General features: G+C 50.4%; 1 protein-coding gene across 3 annotated transcripts in view; it reads right to left on the reverse strand.

Annotated features, from left to right (window-relative positions):
* PPP1R16B (protein phosphatase 1 regulatory subunit 16B) overlaps window positions 1-13,462 on the reverse strand; it is a 92,239-nt gene extending 78,777 nt beyond the window's left edge. The window contains exon 1 of one of the 3 annotated variants that reach the window (XM_087853582.1): window positions 13,448-13,462. The gene's annotated coding sequence lies outside the window, so the exon portion shown is untranslated. Of the gene's footprint in view, window positions 1-12,987; window positions 13,094-13,447 lie in introns of those variants that run through there. The other 2 variants (XM_045804614.2, XM_045804616.2) reach the window with 2 other exon arrangements.
* Between the last annotated feature and the right edge of the window lie 10,969 nt (window positions 13,463-24,431).

Below are 24,431 nucleotides of genomic sequence, written 5' to 3' on the forward strand. Positions count from 1 at the left end.
ACAAAAAACCTTTTAAGACAGAAAATAGCAATTGTTGGCAAGAATTCTTATACACTGGGAATATAAATTGGTACAACCACTTGTAAAAACTGCTCGACAGCTTTAACCTAGCAATTTCATTCCTAGAAATATACCCAACAGAAATTTCTACATACACTCCCCAAAAGGCGAGTCAACAGCACTGTTAGAATGTTAACAGCACGGTTTGTAATTGTGCTAAGGTGTGTAAACTATCCGAAGTGCCCACCAACAATAGTCTAGAAAAGAATTACGGTACAGTCACACAAGGGAACATTGTACGGCAAAGACAATGAACAATTCACAATTACTCACTCGTCAGTAGGGGGACTCTCACAATGTTAACCAAACTAAGCCAAACACACACAACGAAGCATACTATACGGTTCCACGTGTGTGAAATTCAACAGTAGGCAAAATGCTTCTAACATTCATCAGGATCATGGTTTGGGGGTGGAGGAGCTTCTGCAAAGGGACATAAAAGGGGTCGCAGGCTTACTAGTAATATTCTGTTTTTTGAGCAGGATATGGGCTATGTGGGCATGTTCAGTTTGTGAAGGATTCATTCATTTAAGGTCTGCATACTTTCCTATATTTGTTTTACTTTAATAAATCGTTAAAATTAGGAAAAAACACTGATGTGTGGGTCCCACCTCTAATTTAATTGGTTCTGGGTGCAGCCAGGCATTGACATTTTTAAAAGCTCCCCAGTTGAGTTTCATGTACATCCAAGAACCACTGTTAGAACTTGGCAATGCTCCTTACTATTTCTTGGAGCAAAAAGTGCTGCTGTTTCTCCAGAAAAGTCTAAAGCAAGGTGTTTTCTGTAGAACACCAGTAGCTCCAGGGATGGAGAATAGGTGTTACATAGAGAAAGGGTTTCATGATCAAATATGTCATTTAAAAAATTCTAATTATCAGCTTTTGTTGAGCACCTACTGAATTCTTAGAGCAAAGCTGATGCTTTATCGACACCACCACATTTATCACCACAGCAAGCCTGTGGGGAAGGTACTGTTAACCGTCATGTACAGAAGGGTTAACTACAACTCAGTGGGGTTAAGTAATTGCCAAGTTTACACAGCCAGTAGGCAACAGGGCTAGGATTCACATCCACATTGGCCTTGACACCGAAGCCCATGCTTTTTACTCACTGCCCTAATCGGCCTCTTCAGAAGGTGCCTGACTGCAGGACTTACTAGAACTTCTTCTAGGCTAATGCAAGCCGCCGGCTGCCAAGACAGGATGGTGGAATGCAGCATTTCCCAAAGTGGTTCCCTCACCTCCATTCTTCACCTTCCAATCCACCATTCACCCCACTGGCAGAGTGTTCATTCTGAAACTAGGTCTGATCCTGTAGGATTTCCCTCATAAGGAAGGCTTTAATCCTCCCCATTGTCTCCAGAGTCAGGTCCAAACTCCTCAGCCTCACCGTCCAGCCCATCCGGTATCTGGCCTTGACGTTTTAGCTTTCTCTCTGGCCATCCCAACCTCCCTCCCCATCCCCAACCGGCTAACGCTCCATTTTCCAGCTACGCTGAACCAGACTGATGGTTTCACGCCTCCACAATGGTAGCCCCCATATGCTGACGCTCTGCTATGTGCCAGCTACCACACGCAAATTAACTTTAATCCCCACAATCAGCCTTTAAAAACAGATAGGATGATCCCCAATTGGTAGATTAGGACATGGAGGCTCATCTTGACGTGCCCAAAGTCACAATTAGAAAGTGGCAGAACCAGGACTGGGACACAGACTTAGATTTCTCTGCTACGAAGCCCACACAATTTTCACGACACCACATACCCCACTCTCCTCACCTTCATTCATTCTGTTCCATGGGATGGCAATACCCTTCTTTCCCTTTACCCGGCATACTCCTCGTTCTTTGAGAGCTGGTACAAGTGCTGGGATGATGGTATCTCTCATCCCTTAAGTGCTTTCCAGGCACGGTGCTCAACACTCGCCTTGTCTCATTTACACAGTATTGTCTCAATGCTCCTTTTCTTCCCTCCGGGTTGTTCTTTATCTGCCCTGTGCCAAATGGGTTTCTTTCTCCTCCTCTCCAGTTCCAAGGCACGTGACCACTCTCTCCAGCGGTGCTCAACACTTTGTAGTAATTGTTAGTTTCAGATCTGCCTCTTCGCTTGGACCAGATGCTCTCAAAAGGCAAGAGAATACGTCATCCACCTTCACATCCCACCACTCAGCCACCCCCACACGTAGTAGGTATTCCTGGGAGATGGTGGACAGGAGACAGGAGACCCAGAGACTGAAAATTCGCTGAGATTATTCCATCCTTGGGTCATAAGGAGTGATCCTGGCTTGGAACCAGTGCTGGAGAATCAAACCAGACAGAACAGATCAGGCTGATGGGGGACGTGGGGGCATACCGAGGGCCTGGACACAGCCCCCAGGCCCCTGCCTTGCCTTCCACGGAGGGGCAGCATAGGATTGCCCCTGGCTTCACGGTCTCTTTTCAGCTCTGCATGCTGTCCAGTGGGCTCTGTGTGCGCCCATTCTGCATGCCGTCCAGCGGGCTCTGTGTGCGCCCACTCTGCATGCCGTCCAGCGGGCTCTGTGTGCCCCCACTCTGCATGCCGTCCAGGGGGATCCGTGTGCCCCCACTCTGCATGCCGTCCAGCGGGCTCTGTGTGCCCCCACTCTGCATGCCGTCCAGGGGGATCCGTGTGCGCCCACTCTGAATGCCATCCAGCGGGCTCTGTGTGAGCCCACTCTGCATGCCGTCCAGGGGGCTCTGTGTGCGCCCACTCTGCATGCCGTCCAGCGGGCTCTGTGTGCGCCCACTCTGCATGCCGTCCAGCGGGCTCCGTGTGCCCCCACTCTGCATGCCGTCCAGCGGGCTCCGTGTGCGCCCACTCTGCATGCCGTCCAGCGGGCTCCGTGTGCGCCCACTCTGCATGCCGTCCAGCGGGCTCCGTGTGCGCCCACTCTGAATGCCGTCCAGCGGGCTCTGTGTGAGCCCACTCTGCATGCCGTCCAGGGGGCTCTGTGTGCGCCCACTCTGCATGCCGTCCAGCGGGCTCTGTGTGCGCCCACTCTGCATGCCGTCCAGGGGGCTCTGTGTGCGCCCACTCTGCATGCCGTCCAGGGAGCTCTGTGTGCGCCCACTCTGCATGCCGTCCAGCGGGCTCTGTGTGCGCCCACTCTGAATGCCGTCCAGCGGGCTCTGTGTGCGCCCACTCTGAATGCCGTCCAGCGGGCTCTGTGTGCGCCCACTCTGAATGCCGTCCAGCGGGCTCTGTGTGCCCCATCACACTCTGTGTGATCTGTTGTAAAATGATGCTCATGTTCATTGCACAGAAGTTTCAGATCTTCTCAACTGTTCCCTGTGTTGTATTGTTCTTAAGCCGTCCCAAGAGAATGAAGAGATATCAGGACAGTGGTCCAAAGAAAACGCACAGCTAAGGCATGGCTCCCCCCACGTGGGTAGATAAAGTGATCACACCCTTTCTAATTGGTTCTCTTTGAGTAGGAGGCCCCTTTACGAGACAGAGACATCTTCGATGTCCTCTCATTCACTGAACACCCATTCTGTGCATCTGCCCTACAGCGGGCACCGTCCGGAGCTCGCCTCCTTGTGACCCCTGGGGGAACCACCTATTCCTGCCACGCATGGCCAGTCTCTGTGAGGGCCAGGGTTGTGCGTTCAAATCCAGCTTTCTGCTCCTCTGCGCTCACTGTTTCTGGACTAACGTACACATTTGCCCCGGTGTGAGTGATGCGTAATGAGCACTACAAACTCAGCCGGGTTTCTGCACCACCTTCCTTGGACTAATGCGTTTCCATTAGTAAATCCAGAAACCACCAAAGTGCCTGTCTGAAAATCACCTGCCCCCCCCCCACTTCCTAACTGCCCACCTCTTCTGCTCTCCCCACTAGGGGTAAGCTGCAGGATTTGTTTTGCTTCTAACCAAGTCATTTTCTTTTGAAAATGGATTCAAGTACGCCCACCGCTCCCCCCAGGACACAGTATATACTGTATTTTACAAATTCATGCGTGATATTCATGAAGATAGAGTTTACCGAGCAAGAGTTAGCTTAGCTTACGCATTCCTCTGGCACATTTGAACCGCACTGTTTTGTTTTGATTTGATTTTTCCACGTGTCTGCAGGAGACAAGGATCAACTTGAGAGCAGAGACCGGCTTCATTTAATTTGCTCTCTCTAATTCCAAGCACAGGGCCAGGTAAAATGCAGTTCTTGAATATTTACCAATCCTTATGTAGGCACCGTCTAAAAGGTTATAAAATCTGAATTAATGTGGCACCTGACTCAGAAACAGTCTTTTCAATTTATTCCTATCAGACCGGCAAAAATCAAAGTGGTTTGCCACGCGGTGTTGGAGAAGGGGGTGGGGAAAGAGGCATTCGCACACACTGTTGAGGGAATAGAAAGTGGTCTAGACTCTTGGGAGGACAATCTGACGGTGCCCATCAAGTTCAAACTGCAGGGAAATTTCCACAGGGATAACCTCATGCCAGTGGACAAAGAGATAGTCCACACCCGAGGGATACGGCAGCACCAGAGTTGCAGAAGGAAAAAACTGGAAACAATCTTAACTGTCATGAAGAACTAGAAAATCCAATATGACACATGTTTATTACTGCAATATCGCGCAGCCCTCAAGACCGACCTGTGTATCTCTACGTGTCGACATGTGCTCCGATAAATCAGCGGAGAAAGGAGGTTTCACAAGAGTGCTGTAGAGGTGTGTTAAAGAGAAAAAAGGATAGACACGTAAAGGAATATGGGTTTGTATGTATATAAGAAATTTATAGAAAGATTCAAAAAAAAAAAATCCAGGGATTCCTTCTGGGGAAAAGAAATGAGTGGCTGGGGATGAAGGCTGTGGACATTTTACTTTCTGTTTTCCACATTTCTGTGCTGTTTGGATGCTAATAATGATTTTGTATTCTTTTCGTAATTAAAAAGCATAAAATACAGCAATAAAAAAACCAAAAGCTTGGCTTTATATGTGAAAGAAGAAAACTAATGAAATTTGGGAGAAAATCTTCCCTATTTTTTTTATAAGGTAATAGGCAATGTCTATAAGGCAACGTTGGCACTCTGTCCAGTTCATGGGGGAGCCAATGATGTCTACAGACTTCCAGAAGGGAGCCTGGCGACAGGGACAGTCACCAAGAAGGACCAAGAGCCCTGAAGAAAGTAAGTGTGAGCACGCATGCCTTTTACTTGCTCTGGGAGGAGAGGAAATAAGGCCAGTTCTGATTGAGACTCTGAATCAGTCTGGGAGCCAAGAAATTCTGAGAACTCACCAGGCTGGCATGGACATGGGGCCTCCAACCAGGGCCAAGAAGCAAAGGCGAAGGATGCCTAGGTAAGTCACAGACATAAGTAAGTAACCTGGGTGAGCAAAGCAACCCCTGCTCGGCCTCCAGGGACATAAATGACACAGGGCTCTGCACACCTATCCCCTCTGCTCTCAAGCCATCGATCCTCACCCAGGCCAATACTGATGTAATAACTATTGCTAATATGTATCGAGTACGTCCTGTGTGCGGAGCTAAATGGTTAATCACATCATCTCATGCTATTATTATTCTTACTCTACACATGGGGGATTGAGGCTCAGTGAGGTGAAGTGAGTAACTTGCTCAAGATTGGAGGAAGTGGTAGAGGTGGGGAATCAAACCCAGGTCTAACTCCAGGAGCAGCCAAGGTCACTGTGAGCCTTTCCCTGATCTTGGAAAGAAATTGAAAAAGACACTCCTTCAGAGTCGGGACAGCCCCACAAAGCACAACAGCACTTTTGCCCCAAAGGAAAGCCAGAGGGTATAATGATTTAAGTGCAAGGACGCTGAAGCCAGATGTCCTGTATTCAAACCCTGCCTCCAGCACTTAATGGCTGTGTGACCTGGGGTAAGTCACTGAACCTCTCTGTGCCTCACTTTCCTTAGCAGTAAAATCAGGGTAGCAGTAATGCCACCTCTACACTTTGCCAGGAAGACTAAAAGGGCTCAATAAACAGTGCTTGGCTCATAATCAGTACCAAATGTTGACAATTATTATTACTATTATGAAAAAGATGCCCTTCCTTCCAGACAGATGCAACCTGGCAGGGTGCAGAGCCTGGCAAGCGGAGCAGGCTAGGTTTCGGCCCCTCCCTCTGCTGGGTGCCACAGAGCAGTACACAACTCTACAACTTTCCATACCGCGCCTGCTGAGCAAGGCACTTCCATGCGCCGCCGCCGCTTCCTGCTGGCTTCCCCTCCACCAGCCTGGCCCACTTTTTAAAAATACAGATTCCCAGGGCCCGGTGGGTTCTGATACAGGCGGGTTGGGCTAGGACCCAGGAATCTGTATGTTAAACAGGCCCCCAGTGATCAGCTGACCCAGGAACAGCGTGTCCCTGGACGCCCATTGCTGGAAGCACTAGCTGTCCCCCACCCCTCTTCCTGCTTTTGGGAACGTGCATCCTCGCTTCCATGTTTGATCCCAGGCCTGGGCACACAGAAGAGAAGCAATAAACACGTGCCTCTGTGAGCCTGCCAGCACGGCAGATGGCTGGGCCGACAGGCGTAACAAGCGGAATGCCTCTGTGTTTATGCGGGCTACACCAGGGACCCCTCACCTGTAGACGTGGGGTTCCCAGACCTTTGCTACACGAAGTGCAGTTCACAAGCCAGTGGATGGCTCCCCCTTGGGAGCTTGTTAGAAACGCAGACTGGAACGACTCAGACCTACTGAATGGGGTTCTGCATCTTACAGGAACCCCAAGATGATTCGTGAGCACGTTGGAGGCATATGTCCAAGATCCCTTCCCCCATCCGCATTAGTTCTAACTAACCTGTCCAAGCACACTGTGGGGCCAATCTTTTTTTTCAAAGTCCCAGAGAGAGCTCCAGAAAAACAGGCTTTCACAGCCCAGATCCATACTTAGTAGCAGCTGGGGCCCACGGTAAACCTCTGCTCAAACAAGTTACTTATTCCTGAGTCCCCGTTAAAATAAACCATCCCGGTAAATTGAAAAAGAGACAACAATTCCAGCCTCTATAATTCTGGGGCATGAAACATTCCCTTCTTTTGTACAGAGTTGTGACCCCTGCTTCCCTGGCCAAAGCCATCCAAAGACATCAAATGGCCCAAAGAAAACAAGCCACGTCTTCCTGTTGGCCTGGCTTCAAGTTATCGGGCAGATTTCACACTGGAGCTTGACCTCATTAATCCAAGGCCTATCACATTGCTGTAAATGTCAGTGGAAAAATAGCCATTCAGTGGGTTTCCTTCATTCCACCAGAAAGGGAAAAACAGGAAGGCAACAGCAGCTGTGCCCCAGCTTGGCAAATCCCAAGGGCCCAGCTGACAGGGCGTTCCTTGTCAGCACCTACGTTCCCCTGCCCCAGCCTGCTTGTCCAGATAAAGGTGGGTCCCGTATCCACATGAGCAGAATGCACTGGTGACTGTGGCCATGATCATTTGCCCGCCCCCCCCCCCAGCACCTGCTTGGGAAGGAAAATAGCTGGGTCGGAATTTCTTTGGCCGGAATTACCAATTGGCCGTTTACCATTCAGGTTCATCTAAATCTCTTCTGCCCATTCAAAATGTCCTACAAGCCAAACCTCTGGGACTCCAGGGGACACAAGGCCTTCCAAGTCCTCATTCATCCCTTTAAAGCATATCAACTGTCTCCCGTGTACCGGGCTTCACACTGTGCAACTGGGGACACAGAGCTAAATGAATTAGACATAGTCACTGACCTAATGGGGCTCGTGGTCCTGTGCAACTTTTCTCAGCCTCGGCACTGTTGACATCTGGGATCGGGTGGTTCTTTGTGGTAAGGGGCCATCCTGTGCAATGGAAGAAACGGAGCAGCAGCCCTGCCTGGCCCGTGCACACCAGCTGCCAGTAGCAGCCTCCCCCTCTGCACCTCCCCAGTTGTGACAACCAAAAATGTCTCCAGATATTCCCAAAGGGCTCCTAGGGACCAAACTGCTCCCAGGGGAGAACCACTGGTCTAGTGGAGGAGACAGACTAAAAGAGTAATGACCACAAATAACCAGATCATCACAATTATGGTAGGTACCATGGAGGTCAATGTCGTGGATATTACACCAATGTTCTCTATGACACGGAAGCCAGATATTCTTTGTATGATTACAGATCTTTCTGAAAGCGCTGAATAGTGCGTGTGTGTGTGTGTGTGTGTGCAAATATTTGCAGATAAAGAAATTGAGGCTCAAGGAAGTGAAGAAATCGCCCAAGGCCCCAAAGCCACTGGAAGGCAGAACTGAGATTTGAACCTAAAGTCTGCCTCCTATGGAAAAGGAAATTTGAGCCTTTGCCTTCTGAAAACAGGTAGGGCCATGTGATGCTCTGACTAGCCATCATAAAAGGCTCATTCCTTCCTGGGGGTCACAGTGGAACTCAACCACCACCTGCCACATCAATCAAGTTGCAAACTGCCTGCCTCAAGACACATCTGGGGGACCCTGCGGGCCCGAGGAATGCTGCCCTGAACTCTGAGACATGCAGGAACACCTCCTTCCCTTTGCCAAGTGCCTGCCCCCAGGGTCTCCCCAAAAATCGGGGCAGGGAGAGAATGGGGCAGTGTCCAGGTTCCCAGGGCACACCCTACCATGACCCATCTCCAAGGTGCCTACTGTCCAGCATCCAACGGTACACAGTGAAGAAGTCAGACGTTCTGCAATCAGCTTTAGATATTTAGAAGAGGCATGAGTGAAGTGGTACAGGACAGCACATAGCAGCTTCAGAGACCCCCACACAGGAGATCCTGCCACTTATGAGCTGCATGACCTTTAGCAAATTGCCTCACCCTCGGTGTCTCAGTGTCCCCTTCTGTGCAACGGGGATAAATGCATCCACTTCAGTAAGTCACTATGAGGATTCCATGGCAATGCAAGCAAAGACCTTGGACAGTGACTTGGAAAGCACCTGGTACAATATTATAATCAATAAGGAGCCAAATCACAACACTTCCTCCACCCACATCCCCTTCCTTCAGATAAGAAACTGAGTCCCAGGAAGAGAGAAAACAGGTGCAGAAGTAGGAAAAGCATCTCGGGAAGAACGAGAGGCTCTCCATGCTTTCCCGGGAGAAGGAGGAAGGGACAGTTACCGTGTTGGCAGAGAAGCCCAGGCCAGCCCTCCCTCTCATGCAGAAGTTAATCCTAGACTTCCTCCGGTGTGCAGTCAGACAACCCTCCACGGGCAGCAGGGGGCCTGCTTCGGATCAGCGAGTGTTTAATCATTTGGGACCCCTTGGCAGGCTGGCCTCTGCCCACCTCCCTGGCCTCGCCTGCCGCCCCTGCCTCCGTCACGCCCTATGGTGACAGTGCTCCAGCTGCCACTCCTGCCCGCTGCTCTCGGAGACACCGTGCACTTCCGAGCCCCTGTGCATTTGCACAAGCTGCTCTCTCTGCTCAGCCTGCCCGCCCCTCTACTACCCGCCACCTGGAAAATTGTCTCTGAAGGCCTCAACTGTGCTCCCACAGCAAAGTTGGCCCACCTGTTATTGGTCATCATAGACCAGTAATAATAGCAACCAACATGTGCAAAGCTCTGATTAATATCTAAAGGGCCCTGAGCTGAGTATTTCAGCCAGGCATCTGCCCATCACCCCCCAGCGGCAAGGTGCCAGATTCAGGAGTGAAACCTGGGTTTGCCGGCCCGGGGCCACCTGTCCATCCGCCGCTCTACTCTCCACGCCTCTCCTTGCCAGTCAAGCTGTTCTCCCACACTGTCCTTGCTACTGGGTTCCAGGCCGGCCTCTCTCTCGCAGAGGGGGCCCTGAGAGCTGCTTGATTCATCTTGAAATCCCGTCCTAAGCACAAGGTCTAGAATGGGGTAAACATCGCTTGAATGAATCCACAAATCCTGAAAAACAGCAGCCTGATGAGAGAGGCTAGCTCACAGACTTCCTGGGGACAGGCTCATGCTGGACTCCAGATCCCAGGAGTCAGGGCTCCCTGGCCAAGAGGCCTCCCCAGTCCTGAGAGTGAGAGGCAGAAGAGGTCTGACTCCCCCAGACTGGAGGCGGTGGGACCTCTGACAGCCCAGTGCAAAGGAGGAAATGGTGGTGCTGGTGACGATAATCACTTCCTGCATTCCTGCCCACGCCAGGTGCTGTACTAAGCACTTTCTATGCATTACGGTCTCACAGAAGCCTCACAACCCCACGGAGTAGATATTACTATTGCTCCCATTTTACAGATGAGAAAACCAGGACTCAGAGAGGGTAAATAATTTACCTAGCGTCACAGAGCTTTTAAGTATAGAGCTATCATTTGAACCAGACCTGTCTGGTGCCCTTGCTCTTCATACTTCGGAGCTTTCTGTAGGAGGCAGGCTTGTCCAAGCTCTCCTTGAGCCCGTTCTCTAAGATGTGCTCAGGGAAAGAAGGCTATCCTGGTATCTGCTGGAAAAATGCCCGGTGGGACCTACTATACACCAAATGGTTCAAGTCCTGGGTGCAGGCAGGGTGCAGACTGGGGCAGCTAGTTGGGGGAAGGGGACAAGGCTGGGTGGGGTGCCTGAGGGTCCAAGCCCAGCGCATGAACCCAGGAATGCGCCTTCTGCTATCTGCAAAACCAGGCTAGCTGCAACCTCTTTTGGCCAGAGAAAGGGTGCTCTGGGGATGCAGCTGGTTTTGAGAAGATCCCGAGGCCCTAGTTTCCACAGAGCCCAAATGGGCTGGGCAGCAAGGGTCTTGCCTCGGAGGTAAATCCCACCTTCCTGGGTCAGCATCCTCTTCCCCCCAACCTCTCAGGCTCGCAAACAGACTTAGTGGCTAGATTAGAATTTAACCTTCACTCCAGCACCAAGTACCAGAATGAAGTCTGAGCAGACATTGGCCTTGCCTACATGTCCTTCAGTGCATGCAGGGGAGGTCCAGAGAGCAGCAGGAGGCAAGGAGCCCCAACACTCTAACCAGAGAACACTCAGGTGAACATCCCAGTGTGAAGAGATTGAGAGAGGGATAGGAAGGATCAGCTGGTCTTCCTGAAGGAGACATCCCAGGGGCTGGGACCAGGAGAGGGTTCAGAAAGGTTTCAGGGTGAGGGACACTGTTGGGTACACTCCAACTGACGGAAAAGTGCAAAGTTGAATGTCCAGAGTAGCCTGGGTGATATCTTGCCTCCACCATCCTGGTGGCAGGTGGGAGAGAAGGGGCGGGAGGGGCGGGGGGATGTGTGTGGGACTGCCCTGTGCGCAGGCAGGGAGCTGAAAGGACTCACCAGGGCCCACAAGCCGCCTGCAGGCTGGATCTTTAGGACCAGAGCTGAGGGAAGAAGATGTGGAAACTCCCCTGGCCCCTGCAGAACCACCCACCAGGACTCCACTTCTTCTCTCGCCTAAAAGAAGAGACACGCCCCACTCAAAACCATTATGAAAGGCTCCAGGATTTACCTAGAAGCATTCCTCCTGTCCTGCCCCACTGCACCAAGCACTTCCCATGGGGCCCGTCACCACCCCTGCCCACTGCCTGATTATTAGCCCCATTTCCTAGAGGCAACTGAGGCTCCCAGAGGCCAAGTGCCTTGCCCTCCAGCGGAGCGCTAGTCACTGGCTGAGCTAAGAGGCTTTATTACCAGCCTAGGGGGCAGGCCTCCCAGCTGGAGGGGTTTTCCCCCTCGGTGTCTCACCAGCCACGGGAAATGGCAGGGCACACAGGAAAGTACCACGCGGGTTCAGGCGGCTAACGACAGGCCCCTTCCCGGGAGAGCCCTGCGGGAAAGGGCGCCTGGTACCTCAGGGCCCTGGGTCCTCCACAGAGGGCGATTCAGAGGCGGCACCTGGTGCCCGGGGCCGCGGGGAGCTGGTGGGCGCTTCTGACAGCGAGAACAGGGGCCCATTATGTGGAATCCAATCACATGGGCGCGCAAGCAGCTCGGCTTTCGGTTCTGAGAAGCGCTTATGCAGCCACCTCTCTCTCCGCTCCCGAGGTGCCCGGGAGCACCGGGTCCCAGGCTTTGCGCGCGGCCCTCTCGGGAGCACCGGATTCAAAGCTCGCCTAGGCTCAATCATCCGCTCCGGGCTGGGAGCTGCATCATCAGCAGCTCGCCCGAAGCCGGGTCCGGACTGGGGGAGGAGGAGGAGGGAGGGAGTCTGCATCAGGGAAGGAGGCGGGCAGCGGGGGCCTCCCCCTCCCTGCTCTTCACTCGGGGCGGTCTGGGCAGCTCAGCCTGGGCGCTCCGGATGACCTTGGGGAGACCCCTCTGCGCGACCTCCCCAGGGCGGGCTACACGGGTTCTGCCCATCCCAGGCGCTCGGGGGCGCTCCTCCGGCCGGAGTCAGGGCGCGGGACTCGGGAGGAGAGGCGCGCTCCTGACGCGGGGGACCCAGCAGCCCGCGCACGGCGGCCCTTTGGAGAGGCCGGGCGCACCTCTCACCGGGAAGAAGCACGCGGGGTCTCCCGGGTCCAGCCGGCGCTGTCAGCGGGAGCCGGCGGCTGGGCGGGTCCGCACGCGGGGCGCCTGCCCTGGGGACCTTTCCCGCCCCGGGCAGGAGCGCTCCCTGCGGGGACCTGGCGCCACCACGCGAGGGGGCGGCGCCCCCATGCCGGGCCCCGAGGCTGGGCGCCCAGGCTGTTTGATGCTGGTTGGGGCTCCCGCTTCCCGAGATTGACCCCCCCCCGGCAGAAGCAGCCGAAATCCCACAGGCTGCCCCAAGATCGGGCCACGGCGGCCCCAGCCAACAGCCCGCCGGTGCGCCCTCTACCCCGGCCTCTTCGTCGGCGCGCCAGACCCGGAGAACGCCCCCACTCCAGCCCGACTCCCCGGCCTGCGCTTCCGGCACCCGCCGTTCCAGTGCCCCCTCCCCCAATTCCCTCCAGCCGCCGGCCCTTGGCCCACGCGCCCCACACACCCCCAGCCAGACCTTCGGCGGCTGGGACCACCTCCCCGCCGCGATCCTCATCCCCGCCGTGTCCAGCCAGGGAGGGGCGGCGCCGCCGGGGAACTCACCCGCTCTCCCTAGCCCGGCCCCGAGCGGCTCCGGCCCTGGCTCTGTCAGTCCGTCCCCGAGCCGCAGCTGCCCGTGCGGCGACAGAAGCTGGCTGAGCCGGGCCGCCAGCCTCCGCGCCGCCCCTCGGCTCCTCCCCGTAGGCGGGGCCTGAGCTCGCGGGAAGTGGGTGGGCACGCTCACCCGGCTCCTCTGGCTGGCGAGGGAGCTCGTGCAAGGGTCCCGGCGCCCCAGGTCGGTGCGGTTCCTCCTTTGAGCAGCGGGAAATCAAAGGCGATGGGACACCGCCAGTCTTCCCGATGGTCTTCCCCCCTCACTACCAACAAACGCGGAAAGGGGGAAGCCCGGGACTGTATTCTTGCTCCCATTCAACGCAAGGGCGTCATGAAGCCCAGAGGGGAGCAGTACCCTGCCCGAGGACACCCAGAATTAGTACCAGTGCCAGAAAGTCAGGTCTCCTACCTTGAGGGCCTGCGCAGCCTGAATCTGAAGGCTTCCTTGGACGTCGATGGAGGAGCCCAACTAGGCCTTGCCCTGGGGACAGGTTTGTGGGGGCAGGTTCCCCAGCTGAGAAGGCGGAGAGACTAGTGGGAGCTTGGGGGCTGTGGCCTGCAACGTGGCTTCGTATCACTTCCTCTTTCTTAAAAGAAAGGAGGTGAAGCTCAGGAGGAAGGAAGTGGTCGTACCTCTGCTGACGTCTGTCACCGAGGTGTAGATGGGGGCTGCTCTCCGCAGATGTACCGGTGAAGATGAAAAGCAAAACACGACGAGGTGCCTTCTATCCTCGAGTTCAAGCCTCTTTATGGGGCTGAAGGCTCCAGCCCTCTGAGCACCATCTTCCCCGCCCCCCCCCAGGACAATGGATTTAACTATTTTTAAGTTGCCATAGAGAGAGCCCTACTCCCCTTGCCACCCCCCAGGAAGAGAAGAGAAAGTTAACAAAGGGAAAACCCCATACCAAAACATTCTCTGGAATCCACACTCCCTGAACACTGGCTTTAGAACAATAGAATTCTCTCCTCCACAAAGGGCCTTGTTTCCTGAGCTTTCTCAGCCTCAGCTTAGAGCCCTAGGCAGCCCAGGGCCAGCCAGCGGGGGGTGCAGACAAGGTTTAAGTCTGGGGAGTTTTGGGGTGGTGCACAGTTATTTCAACTCCCAGCAGTCTGGTTTAAAGAATTCCTCTGGGTCATCACACACTTGCAATGTTCTTTTGAGGTGGACAGTATAACCTGAGTTTAGTGATTTCCTACTGGCTAAGGAAACTCAGTAACCTTTCTTGAGGAAGTGCAAACCTCAGGGCTGGCCTCGTTCCAGGTCCTCAGGCCCCCCAAGTCCTCCGAAAGCCCCCTCCCTCATTCACCCCCTCGGCTCCCTCTTAGTTCATTAATAATCCAGTTGTGAATGACACTTTCAGTAAGAGCAATTAGGGAGCAGAGCAGGTAGGGAAGACATAAAGTGATGTTTAAAATAACCCAAGGGGATCATTGTTCTCTGCAGAATGCTTCCGTTGATTTGTCATGAGGAGCTGTGGGCTGAGAGGGTGGGAATCCATCTCTCCAAGGCAGGTGTCGAACTTGGAGCCTGTGTTCCTGACATGAAGCCTTGAGGATGGGTCCCAATCCCCATGCTGTACTGTTCATTCACACCTCTCACCGTGTTTGATACCAAAAGTTCAAGTGCACTCAGAATAAGGTGGAGGACTCATGCTTTCTGATTTCAAAACTTACTGCACAGCTACAGTAATCAAGACAGTGCAGTATAGGTAATAAGGACAGACATATTGATTAATGGAATAAAACTGAGAGTCCAGATATAAACCCTTACACTTACAACCAACTGATTTTTAACAAGAGTGAGAACACAGGGGCGCCTGGGTGGCTCAGTCGTTAAGTGTCTGCCTTCAGCTCAGGGCATGATCCCAGCGTTCTGGGATCGAGCCCCACATCAGGCTCCTCTGCTAGGAGCCTGCTTCTTCCTCTCCCACTCCCCCTGCTCTCTCACTGGCTGTCTCTCTCTCTGATAAATAAATAAATAAATAAATAAATAAATAAATAAATAAATAAAATCTTAAAAATAAAAGAGTGAGAACACAATTTAATGAGGGAAAAAATAGTCTTTTCAACAAATGGTGCTGGGACAAACGGATTTCCACCTGTGAAAGAAGGAGGACAGACCCCTACCTCACACCATAGACAGAAATTAACTCAAAACAGACCAAACGGATATGTAAGATCTAAAACTGCAAAACACTCATAAGAAAACATTATCATGAATTGTGACCATGGATTAAGTAACTGTTTTTAAGATATGGCACCTAAAGCATAAGCAACACAGAAAAAAATAGATGAGTCAGACTTGATAAAAAACAAACAAAAAACTCCTGTGCTACAAAAGTTGGGACACCATCAAGAAAGTGAAAAGAGAACTGTTATGGGTTGAATTGTGTCCTCCACCCCCCAAATTTCACATGTGGAAGTCCCAACCCCCACTACCTCAGAATGTAACTGTATTTGGTAATAAGGTCTCCAAAGAGGTGATTAAGTTAAACTGAGGCCCATAGTGTGGGGCCTGAATCCAGTAAGACCAGTGTCCTTATAAGAGGAAGAAAAGACATCAGGGATGTAGACATAGAGGGAAGACCTCGTGAAGACACGTGGAGGAGATAGCCATCTACAAGCCAAGGAGAGGAACCTTGGAAGAAACCAAATCTGCAGACACCTGGATCGTGGACTTCTAGCCTCCAGAACTGTGAGAAAGAAATTTCTGCCGCTTAAGCCACCCAGAATGTGCTGTTTTGTTACACAGCCCTAGCAAACTAATATGCTAACCCACAAGATGGGAGGAAATATTTGCCAACCGTGTATCCGATAAGGTCTTACATCTAGAATATATAAGGAACCCTTACAACTCAATAATAAAAAGGCAGATAACAGGGGCGCCTGGGTGGCACAGCGGTTAAGCGTCTGCCTTCGGCTCAGGGCGTGATCCCGGCGTTATGGGATCGAGCCCCACATCAGGCTCCTCCGCTAGGAGCCTGCTTCTTCCTCTCCCACTCCCCCTGCTTGTGTTCCCTCTCTCGCTGGCTGTCTCTATCTCTGTCGAATAAATAAATAAAATCTTTAAAAAAATAAAAAATAAATAAAAATAAAAAGGCAGATAACAATGAAAAAAATGGACAAAGTGTCTGAAGAGGTAGTTCACCAGGGAAGATATCTGAATGGCCAGGGAGTACTTGAGCAGATGCACGACATCATTAGCTCTCAAGGAAATGTGAATCAAAGCCACAACGAGGCACGATTTCAAACTTAATAGGGTGGCTACAGTCACAAGGACAGGCAATAACAAGTGTTGGCAAGGACGTGAAGAAATGAGAAAGCTCATACGTCGCTGGTGGAAATGTAAAATGGTTTCAAAAGCCGTCTGCCAGGTCCTCACAATGTTCAACAAGAGTTACCAGACGGTCCAGAAATGCCACTGGTAGGTGTGCACCTGAGAGAAATAAAGGCACACCTGCACACAAACGTGTGCGTGACCCTTCAGAGAAGCGTCTTCACACGAGCCCCGAAGTGGAGACCACCCAGATGTCCAGCCAACGTTGGACGGACAAATAAAATGCGGCTCTGCATAGCACGCATCAAAAGGAATGGAGCACTGACACGTGCCACAGCATGCATAAACCTCGAAAACATGGTGCCACGCGCAAGAGGCCAGGCGCAAGACCACAGGTTGCGTGATCCCACTGGTGTGAAATGTCCAGAAGAGGCAAATCTCTAGAGACAGAAAATAGATCAGTGGTTGTCTGGAGTTGGAAGACGGTTTGCGGGGGGCAATTGGAGCATGACTGATAAAGGACACTAGATTCTTCTTGGGGCGATGAAAATGTTTCAAAACTGACGTGGTGATTGGTCGCCTATGAATATACCAGAATCCACTGAATTGTACACTTGAAATGGGTGAATTGTATGGTATACGAATTGTATCGCAATCAAGTTTTCCCTGAAAGAAGCCAACCGGTCCTTTGAAAGCAACACTGACCGTGTCCTCCAAGCCTCTGTCCCCAGGCAGGAACATTCTGAGCTCACCTACAGTCTGTGAGACATTAGGGTACAGTCCAAGGCCAAGGAGCATTCTAACAGATGAGTGGAAATGTTTGAGGACCCAAAAATAAATGGGTTGTCCCCATACATAAAATCTGAAACATCGGTGTTTACAAATACAGAATTAAATATCTCCGATAACTTTTCTGTTACTGGTCAAGTCCGGCTCAAGTGAACTCATCGTTACATACACATGACGCAGAAGGTAGAGCTGGGGCGCATTAGATGGTTGTTATGATGTAAAGCAAGGACTCCTGAAGAAGAAAGGCCCAGAGACTCCTGAGTCTGTGGGAAAATGAGCTAATCCAGCTCAAAGGGATTCATTTTCAAGGTGATCTGAGCCACTGGTTCTTAATGCCACCCAGCGGGCCGGTGTTGGGCCGGCTACATTCATTCATTTAGCAAACACTGAGTCCGATGCCTGGCCCCCAGGGAGCCCTGCTAGGTGGCTGGTGAAGACGTTGGCGGCTGGCCAGGCCCAACAGACGTGCAGCAAGTGCAGCACAGGCTCAGGTGAAAAAGAGCCGGGGCGGGGGTGGGGGGTGGGGGGTGTAGAAAGGCCTTCTGGGTAAGGGTCCTGGCTCCACCGTGAACTCGCTGGGCGGTCATTTCCCCTTCCAGAGGGTCAGTTTCCTGGTTTGCGAAAATCCTTTTGTGCAAGACTTGCATGTGTTTGTGTGTGTGTTTTCCCACGTCCTCGTGCTTTTGAGGGAAGTGACCTTTCTTTGACCTCTTTTTCTTTTGTAAGCTTCCCAAAGAGCACAGTCAGAAACGTGTGCACACAGTGGGAGCCCCATAGAGGTGTAGAGGGGCACCAGATGTTTTCAGCTGGCAGGTGAGCTCAGAACTGCAACACTGGGAGTTTCAGGGTGACGGGGAGAGGGGACAGATGGGTTTTCATTTTTATATTCAGTTTACAGAGAACCCTCGGAACCCAGTGAGTGGCTGTCAACCTTGGCAGGATGTTGGAATCACGGAGGGAGCTTGGGAAAAGGTTGTTGGCCAGGCTCTACCCCAGGGCATTTGAATCCGATTCTGGAGGTGGGGCTCCTACCTTTAGACACAGGCATATACGCACAGATCACAAAAACTCCCCAGGTGAGTTAAAAATGCAATGTGCAGCCAGGCTAAGGATCGCTACTTAAGTCTGTGTTTCTCGAAGTCTGGGAAGCACCGAATTATGCAGGAGAAGGGGAGGAAGAGAGTGTTAAAATGCTGCTTCCCAGGCCTGTCCTTTGCACTTCTTCCTCATTCTTAGGCGTAGTATATGCCTCGGGATATGCACTGTAACTGATTCTAAAGAACAGCAGGTACTAGTTAATGCCTGCAGCTACCAGGATAGTGACCTCTCATGCTCCTGCATCTCTTACCTTGATTTAAGCAGAGTTTCCTGAATTTCCTGAGTAAAAGAATCCCCTGGGGCACTTATTAAAAATACAGATGCCGCTGTGCAGTCACCAATACAATAACAATTGAGGAGGCAAAGGCCATCAACAGATACCAGAGCCACTGAGTAAAAAGTTGCCGGATAAGAGACTATTTACGTGGTTCAAAGGATCACTGTCCCAAATTCTGTACTGATTAAAAAGGGGGAAATGGACTTTTACAATGGAGAGATCCAGAAGTCCCCACCTGAGCCAAATGATCAAACCCAACATGGCCAAGAATGGGACAACCTGACATTGTGTGCGTGCCCTGATGTGATGTAATATGACGTACACGACATCGTCTATGTCATATTCTTGCCAAAAATACTTAACCTGATTTTAGCCATGAGGACAATTTAAACAAATCTAGAATGTGGGCCATTCCACAAGCCTAGACTCTCTTTTAAAAGTTAATTTTTTTAAAGATGGGGAGTTATTCTAGATTAAAAGAGATTAAAGCGACACAGCCAAGAAATATATATAAAGCATGGACCTTGACTGGATCCTGGATTGAAAAAGTAAAGAGCCAAAAAAGAAGTGTGGTAGACCTTTGAGAATTAACTCCGGTCTCTATATTAGATACCATTACTGAATCAACGTTACTACTCTGAGCTACGATCACGGTATTGTGGTTGTGGGGGAAAGGTCCTTCCCTCATTCTTAGGGGCTGCCTGCCAAGGAGAGGGTGAATGAGGAAGAAAGAAGAGCGGAAATGTGCCAAAATGTTCACCATTGGTGAATCTAGGTGAAGGCCATCCAAGGGTTCCTTGTACTTTGCTTTTGATTTCTCTACAAGTTTGATATTTTTCAAAATAACAAAATCTGGACAGTGGGAAGGAGGTTCCTGAGCCCCCATCAGATTCAGTAGGCGTGGAGTGAGGCCCAGGATCTGTGTTTTTAAGGGGTGTCCAGGTGATTTTTCCCTGATGCAGGGCTTCACCATCCGTGGAGACACCCCCTCTGACAACCTGGCCGCCTTTCAGACTCCCCAGTGCCCCGCAGGGAACAGCCATCCCTCTTTCCTCTGCTTGATCTGCTGTTCCCTCTTTCCCTCTTTCCCTGCTGAACTCCCACCCTTCTTTCAGGTCTCAGCCCAAATGTCACTTCCTCAGTGAAGGCTTCCTAGAAGCCTCTCAGTCAGCCCCCTGGGAACACAGCTATAATTTGACCTACCTTTGTCACCCCTGGATTAATGTCTGCTCCCATTAGAGAGTGTTACGGGCAGAATTATGGTCCCATCCCTCCTCCATTCATATGTTGCCGTCTTCACTCTCAGGATCTCAGAATGTGACTACATTTGGGGATAGGACCTTGAAAGAGGCGATGAAGGTAAACGAGGTCATATGGGCAGGCCCTCACCCAATATGGCCAGTGTCCTTAGAGGAAGAGATTAAAGACAGACAAAACACTGTGAAGACACAGGGAGGGGTGCCTGGGTGGCTCAGTCGGTGAAGCATCTGCCTTGGGCTCAGGTCATGATTCCAGGTTCCTGGGATGGAACCCCACATCAGGCTCCCTGCTCTGTGGGAAGTCTGATTCTCCCCTTCTGCCCCTGCCCCTCTCCCTGCTTGTGCACATGCGCTCACTCTCTCTCTCTCTCTCTCTGTCAAATAAATAAATAAAATCTTTAAAAGAAGAAAAGAAGACAATGGGAGAAGACAGCCAGCTGCAAGCCGAAGAGGCCTCAGAAGAACCAACCCTGCTGACACCTTGATCTTGAACTTCCATCGCCCAGAACTGTAAGGAAACAGCTCCCGGTGTGTGTCCCTGGTCAAGGCAGGCCTGACAAGCTGATACAGATGCTGTGCACCACAGACCGGGTCTGTTTTTCCGCCACCGAATTCCCAGGGCCTAACAAAGCCCGGCACGTATGCGCACGGAGAGGATCTGTGGAACGGCTGAAATAACCCTACTTTACAAGATGTTGGAGGGGTTTACGGAGAACCTATCACCGGTCCCAGCACACCGCAGGGTTCAATAAGCAGCTCCGGGAAATGTGGCAATATTTTGGAAAGCAGACAGGTCTAGGTTTCCTTCCCCGTGATTTTTGTTCTGTTGTTGCTACCGTTCTTGGCCTCAACTCTGTGCCCGTCTGGCTGCTGTCACTCTTTGCCTCTGGGGAAGGACAGATGCCATGCAGGGCAAACAAAGTTGCTCTCCAGTCCCAAGTGGTGACACCCACGGCCCGGGTGGCACTTTTCATGTCTTACTGCCTTGTACAGGAGATGAAAGGGCTTTTGGAATTCTAGAAATCTGGGCTGGGAAGATGAAGAGGCACAGCCTGAGTGAGAAGGGCAAATGCTTATCCCCACATAAGAGATTGGCTGGAGAGGTGCTTGGCTTCAGAATCTTGGGGAAATGCAAGGAAAACATCCAGGAGAGAAAAGTTTGACAGCTGTCAGAGAGGCAAAGAAAGTCCTTTCAAGAACTTCTCAAACTCAATACACGAGAAACAAATAAACAAATAAAAAAAAATGGGCAGAAGATATGAACAGACACTTTTCCAATGAAGACATACAAATGGCTAACAGACACATGAAAAAATGTTCAAAATCATTAGCTATCAGGGAAATTCAAATCAAAACCACACTGAGATACCACCTTACGCCAGTTAGAATGGCAAAAATAGACAAGGCAAGAAACAACAATTGTTGGAGAGGATGTGGAGAAAGGGGATCCCTCCTACATTGTTGGTGGGAATGCAAGTTGGTACAGCCACTCTGGAAAACAGTGTGGAGGTCCCTTAAAAAGTTAAAATTGAGCTACCCTATGATCCAGCCATTGCACTACTGGGTATTTACCCCAAAGATACAGACGTAGTGAAGAGAAGGGCCATATGCACCCCAATGTTCATAGCAGCAATGTCCACAATAGCTAAATCGTGGAAGGAGCCGAGATGCCCTTCAACAGATGACTGGATTAAGAAGTTGTGGTCCATATATACAATGGAATATTACTCAGCTATCAGAAAGAACGAATTCTCAACATTTGCTGCAACACGGACGGCACTGGAGGAGATAATGTTAAGTGAAATAAGTCAAGCAGAGAAAGACAAATATCATATGATTTCTCTCATCTATGGGACATAAGAACTAGGATGATCGGTAGGGGAAGAAAGGGATAAAGAAAGGGGGGGTAATCAGAAGGGGGAATGAACCATGAGAGACTATGGACTCTGAGAAACAAACTGAGGGCCTCAGAGGGGAGGGGGGTGGGGGAATGGGATAGACCGGTGATAGGTAGTAAGGAGGGCACGTATTGCGTGGTGCACTGGGTGTTATACGCAACTAATGAATCATCAAGCTTTCCATCGGAAACCGGGGATGGACTGTATGGTGACTAACATAATAAAAAAATCATAAAAAAAAAAAAGAAAGAAAGTCCTTTCAAGTGAAGGACAGGCCAGGGATATGACAGGAACCCCTGGAGCCGGAGGGGGCGGGGGAACCAAACACTGGTACAACCACTTCGATATTTAGCTTTGTTTGGAAAAGTTGGATATGCATGTCCACGTCCTGTGCCCCAGCAACTCCACTTTTAGGAGCACCTGGCCTGGAGAGAGACTCCCACCTGTGTAGGAAAAGAGAAGTCTAAGAATATTTATTGTAGTTTTATTTGTAATAGCAAAAGATGGGCAACATTCTAACTATCCACCAATAGGGGAATTGATACCAATAAGTGAAGGGCTATTTGAATATGGAATGCTAAACAGCAGAGAAAATGAGCTGAAATAAAGCTACCTGTATCAACATAGATAAATCTGGAAAACAAAAGGTGAGTGAGAAAACAAAGCAAGTTGCAAATGGATACTTGCAATGTGATAGTTCTGTATTTAAAAACAGGGTAGCATCCAGTTAGGACACATACACATGCTACAGAAATATGAAACATGGCCCCTGTTCTCCATCTTTCACCTGCTCCGCACCACTGTGGGTTAAGCTATAGAGGTTCCCTTGTCCTCTGACTTCTTGTAGCGTTTAGCCAAAGGGAGGTGCCAGAAAGACTCAGAGTGCTGAAGAAACAAGGCCATGTGAGTTGGCTGTGTCCCTCTACTAGAGACCACGGCTCCTGTTGGTGGCCCTCTCTGTGCTTTGGTAATTGCTCACTCCCCTGGCCTCAGTTTTCCCATTCATAAAATGGGGATGATAAAAATGCCCACTTTCATTGTGTGGACTTGGTGAGTGTAGGCACTTGGTACAGTGCCTGGTAGGTTATAAACCCTCAGGAGAAGGGACACCTGGGTGGCTCAGTCGGTTAAGCATCTGCCTTTGGCTTAGGTCATGGTCCCAGGGTCCTGGGATCGAGTCCTGCATCGGGCTCCCTGCTCAGCCGGGAGTCTGCTTCTCCATCTCCCTCTGCAGCTCCCCTCTGCTCATGCTCTCTCTCTCTCTGACAAATAAATAAATAAAATCTTTAAAAAATTAAAATAAAAAAAAAACCACTCAGTAGAAGTTAGCTATTATTATTAAGCACCCTTTCTCAATGCCTACAAGGAACCACTGCCCTCTTTCTTTTTTCTTTTTTTAAAAGATTTTATTTATTTATTTATTTATTTATTTATTTGAGTGAAAGAGAATATGAGCAAGGCGGGGGGGAGCAGAGGGAGAGCAGACTCCCCGTTGATCAGGGAGCCCGATCCCAGGACCCAGAGATCATGACCTGAGCCGAAGGCAGACGATTAACCTTAATGGAATGAGCCACCCAGGCACCCCCATCGCCTCTTAAACATAAAAATCTCATGGGTTCCTTTAACGTGACTTCAAATTTCAAAATACAAGTCTCTAAGGAATCTCTTATCTGAAACCATGGGGACCAAATGTGCTTTGGAATTCAGGCTTTTGGATTTTATAAATGCAATGTGATGCATGTACTCTAGATCAGTGATTCTCATCCTTAAACAAGAACCAGAATCACTATTAGGGGTCCTTAAAGCACAGGTGGCTAGATCCCATCCCACAGTTTTTGATTCAGTAGGTCTGGGGTGGGGCCTGAGAATTTCCATGTTTGACAGGTTTCCAGTGGACATTGATGCTGCTGGTCTGGGGACCACACTTTGAGAACCAGTGCCCTCTATTATATAATGTCCCTAGAGGAGTCTAGGGCATCAGGCCATATTCAAACTCTAATATTTCTGCTGTGAAATGTTAATGAGAGAGGACACATAGCCTTATGTCAGCTCAGATTAGGTCTAGCTACTGAGCGAGCTTTTATAAACTGATGAAAACCTCTCAGTTTTCAGAGAATTTTGGATTTTAGAAGAAAGTTTAAGAGATTGAGGACTTGTAAATGAAATCTCATGAACAAAGTAAAAAACATACAAAAACCAGTAATGTTAGATTATGCTTTTTAAAACTACACTTGACCCACCACCATCAGGGATTGTGAATGTCTGTGGAATGAAAGAATGAGTGAAAATAAGTTCCTCTTAAAAAGAAAGGGAGTATTATCAACAATAGCCAGACTCTGGAGAGAGCCCAGATATCCACCGACAGACGAATGCATAAAGAAGTTGTATTATATATACACAATGGAATGTTACTCGCCCATCAAAAAGAATGTAATCTTGCCATTTGCAACGACGTGGCTGGAACTAGAGGATATGATGCTGAGTGAAATAAGTCAGTCAGAGAAAGACAAATACCATATGACTTCACTCATAGGTGGAATTTAAGAAAGAAAACAGATGAACATATGGGAAGGGAAAAGAAAAAAAGGAGAGAGGGAAACAAGCTATAATACTTTTTTTTTAAAGCAGACTCCACACCCAGCGTGGAGCCCAATATGGGGCTTGAACTCACGACCCCGAGACCAAGACCCGAGCTGAAATCAAGAGTCGGACCCTTAATCAACTAAACTATCCAGGCACCCCAAGAGACTCTTAATGACAGAGAACAAACAGAGGGTTGGTGGAGGGATATGGGT

The sequence above is a fragment of the Ursus americanus genome, chromosome 22, assembly GCF_024610735.1.
Source record: "Ursus americanus isolate L20-20 chromosome 22, mUrsAme1.1.p, whole genome shotgun sequence".
In the NCBI taxonomy this organism is placed as follows: Eukaryota; Metazoa; Chordata; class Mammalia; order Carnivora; family Ursidae; genus Ursus; species Ursus americanus.